The sequence below is a fragment of the Delphinapterus leucas genome, chromosome 15 (genome assembly GCF_059928025.1).
Source record: "Delphinapterus leucas isolate spDelLeu-1000000601 "Yukka" chromosome 15, BTC_Dleu_Yukka2, whole genome shotgun sequence".
Classification (NCBI taxonomy): Eukaryota; Metazoa; Chordata; class Mammalia; order Artiodactyla; family Monodontidae; genus Delphinapterus; species Delphinapterus leucas.
Window position 1 is genome coordinate 88045936 of NC_143143.1, and position 847 is coordinate 88046782.

Sequence of the window (847 nt, forward strand, 5' to 3'; positions counted from 1 at the left end):
GAGGAGGACCCTGCGGCGTGGCCAGGGGCTTTCCTCCTGAGGAGTGGGGATGGGGGATGGTGGTCACGTGACCCCTAGAAAGGGCTGCGTGGAGATGCAAGAGACCGAAGACACAGAGGGACCCACAGCCTCTGCAAGGACCAGCCTAGGCGGTCAGCTCAGTCAGCAACTGCAGCTTCTGATCAGGACCAACCAGAGAGAGACAACGTGTCCCCCAAACCGGTCATGAAGGATGCCCCCGCCAGCCCCCTCCCCCCACAGGCCTCCCCAGCGTCGGCACCGCCCCGAGGCGAGCCCCCTGCCCATTCTCTGTCGGGGCTTGAGGGCGATGACCCTGGGGCGGAGAATGGGTGCTGGGGACGATGGGCAGGAAGACCCCAGCCCTGGGCACTGGCAGGAGCCTCCGACCCGGACGTCCAGGGAGCCCCGTTCCCACACCGGTCCTACACCTGCTCCGGACAAGTGGCTCAACCTCTACCACGTGGAGGGGCCATCAGGCCGTGGCCCATCAGTGCGGCGGCCCATCAGTGCGGCAGCCCACGTTTGATTCCAGGACCCAGAGGCCTCACCGCTGCCTGTGAGCAGTTAAGCCCGACCACCCTCACGTGTGAGAATGCAGAGCACAGCCCACTGGCCGTGGTCTGCTGGTCATGGCGACTCCAGGCAAGTCCACTGCACACGGGAGAGATCCAAGGGCAGCCGCTCGACCTCAGGGCAGCAGAAGGGCCGTGGGCCCCCGGACCACCCTCTCCAGAGCAGGCTGGGGAGCGGGCAGGCGCCGCCCCCAGGGGGCACGTCCCCATGTCACCCACCCACTCACAGCCTTTCATCACCAGACACACACACG